General features: G+C 33.6%; 1 pseudogene; it reads right to left on the minus strand.

The window, feature by feature from the left end:
- Positions 1-775: 775 nt before the first annotated feature.
- LOC114903454 lies at positions 776-1,114 on the minus strand (annotated as a pseudogene).
- Between the last annotated feature and the right edge of the window lie 2,235 nt (positions 1,115-3,349).

Raw genomic sequence — 3,349 nt, forward strand, 5'->3', positions numbered from 1 at the left:
TGGCAGTCCAGTGGTTCAGATGCCTCAATTCAAATGCAGGGGTTGTGGGTTCAATCCCTAGTCGGGGAACTAGGATCCCACATGCCCTGTGGCGTGGCCAAAAAATAAAGTAAAATAAAACCAAAAGAACCATTAACAATGATGACAAAATCCATGACTCCTTAATTTAGATGATCATCCCCTTTTACTAAGAACCTAAGTCTCCATGGAATAAAACTCAGGAAAGGAGAATCAATTTTACACCTCATTCCATAGGACTTTAGTTTCTGAAGTACCAGAAATAACTTATTTCACTTGTAGGAAGGTTCCACAGAATGGAGTCAAGGTAAAACAATAAAACACGTAGTCAGTACATGTGAAGTAAAAAGGTGTATATTCTACATATATTCATAAAAGAAATATTTAGTTCAAAAAATTAAAAGCCTGATCTAAGACTGGAATTATTCTGGGACTGCCTGGTAGTAATGCTTAGCTCTTACTGTGTTTGTATCATGAATATATATATGAACTATTAAAACTTAATATGATATAGTCAATAGATAACTCTGTCCTACATTTATGTTTATTAAAAACTGCCACAAACAAACAAAGCCTGTACAAAAAGCAGCCAGGGCATTGATCACTTTGAAATCATAATCTTGAGAGACACAATTTGCTTATTAGGACTCCACCATCTTCTAACTTAGCCATGTGTCTTCCTCTGCCACGTCTTCTTCTTCTTCGTCTGTCATAAACAAACAAAACTACTTTGAAATGGTAGTTTTGAGAGATGTTATCACCTAGGACCACCTCTTCCTCTGCCTCGGCCTCGTCCTCGGCCTCTTCCTGCAACAGCTTCCCTTTTCTTAGACTTCACCTTTGGTTCAACATCCACGAGAAGTGTATCCAGAGGTAAGCTGTCTGGCAGAATAAAATACTGAATGTTATTTCTGCAAATACTCAGTGTTTCCAGCTGTACAGGTTCTCTGTTCTTCAGGGTCATTTTCACAGCTTTAAGATGTGTATTCATGCTTACATCTACACCGGTGATTGTTCCATGGACCTGTGTTCTATTCTTTAATTCAGTGGTTACAATTTCGTGGCCCAATTTCATCAAAAATCTCATGAGCTTCATCCTAGCAGCGCCGTCACCCTTTTGATCCAATAGTGCACAAAACCTGACAACCAAGCACCGACCGGCTGCGAGTATGAATGGCCCATATTGTTTTAATTACTGTAGCTTTGTAAGGTAGTTTGAAACCAGAGCACATGACATCTCCAGCTTTGCTCTTATTTCTCAAGATTGTTCTGGCTATTTAGGGACTTTTGTGATTTCATACAAATTTTAGGACTATTTATTCTCCTTCACTTTTGAAGGATGCTTTCACTAGAATTCTACTTTTTTTTTTTTCTTTTAAGACTTTTAGTATTTCACTCCACTTTCTTCTCACTTGCATGGTTTCTGATAAGAAATCTTCTGTAAATCTTATCTGTTCCAAACATTTCCTTCTCTCTCCTTCCATTTTTATACTTCTTATTGATTTAAACTGTGAGTTTATATATATAATGCTATTGAATTTTTGGAATATAAATCTAGTTGTCAAATTTTATTACTGACATTGTATTAAAACTTATCCACAATTATTTGGATGTACCTCTACATTTTACAGGTTACATTTTTCATCTTCAATTCTTTTATACCATGAATTATAAGTTTTTTATTTGGATTGAGCTCTTGGTCAGCTGAAATTTAGTTCACTAGGTATTTCAGGAAGAGTTCATGGTTGGTATAATTTCTAGGTTCTTCAGTGGCCAAGAATATCTTTTTTGCCTTCATACATAATCACCAACTGACTTGACCATGAAATTCTCGTACTCAGGTTCCCTTCAAAACTATGTAGACTTTGCCCTGTGACTTTTGTTGTTTAGTGGTACAAAGAAGTTTGTGGTCTGCTAAAATATTTTGCCTTGGTAAATATCTTTTTTCCTTCCTAAATGGTTTTAATAATTTTTATCCTTGAAATTCAAAAATTTTATCAAGGTATGTCTAGATGTTTGTCTCATTTCATAAATTTTGTTAGTAATTCTTGACCTCTTTCAATTTTAATAGTCATGTGTTTCTTCCAGTCAGAAAGTTCTTTTTATTATGAAATATTTAAAATACATGGAAGAGTGAATAAAATCTTTATAATGCATGTCCCTATATTTACCACTCAGTTTTAGTAAATCATATTAGTCTGCCACATATGCCACAATAATTTCTAATAAACTAAATTTTATAGCTGTAGTTGAAACTTCTTGAGCAACCTTCCACTACCCCAATTCGCCTTTTAAACCTAAATGTAAACACTTTTCTAATTTTTGTGTCCATCTTTCTTACACATTTCTCTATACTGTTATATACGTGAATTCAAAAAACATATTACTTTGCATCTTTTCATTTTAAATGCTATGGAATCATATTGTATCTATATTTCTGAATCTTACATTTTGCAGTCTACATTATGTTTTTGAGACTTTGCTATGGTGGTAGCTGCAGCTTTCTTTGGTTCATTTTATTGTGCTGCCTCATTCTGTTATGTAAATATCACAATTAATTTATCCATTTTTATGTTGATGGACATTTAGGTGGTTTCCAAATGTCCACAAATATAAATCATGCTGCAATGAATATTCATTCACATGTCTTCTGTGAGAGTTTCTCTAGGTTTTGTACCAAGAAGTGTAGTTCCTTGCAGCAGGCATGATGACCTTCAAGAGTAATATTATTAAGGAGATAGTGCTTACATAGTTCTTACTATGTGCTAGACACTCTTCTATATACTTAACTGATACAGACTCATTTAACCTTTCAGAATAACTGTATGAGGTAGGTACTATTCACTACCCACATTTTAGGATTAAAATACAAGTCACAGTAATTTTAAGTGACTTGTCCAAGGTCACACAGATGCAAGTAATAGAACCAGGGTTTGAACTCAGGTAATCTTGTCCAGAGTCTGCACATTTAACCGCTGTGATACACTGGACAAAAAGTATTCTGTTTCTTCTTGATTCAGGTTTAAGAAGTCATATTTTATTTAGGAATTTGTCTAACTTTTCAAATTTTTCACATAATGTTTTTCATTATATGTCCTTATCTCTATCACCTCTGCTCTATGTATATGTCTATTTTTGTATCTCCAATGTTATTTATTATGCCTCTTCTCTTCTTTGAACATATGAAATATAATTATATTTTAATGTCCTTGTAGAAAATTCTAACATCTGCATCAGTTCTGGATTGGTTTCTATTTATTAATTTTTCTCATTGCAGGTCATAATTTCTTGACTCTTTCATACTTGATAATATTTAATTGGATGCAAACAT

This window comes from Monodon monoceros, unplaced genomic scaffold, assembly GCF_005190385.1.
Source record: "Monodon monoceros isolate NGI ecotype Baffin Bay Population unplaced genomic scaffold, NGI_Narwhal_1 Super_Scaffold_21, whole genome shotgun sequence".
Taxonomy (NCBI): domain Eukaryota; kingdom Metazoa; phylum Chordata; class Mammalia; order Artiodactyla; family Monodontidae; genus Monodon; species Monodon monoceros.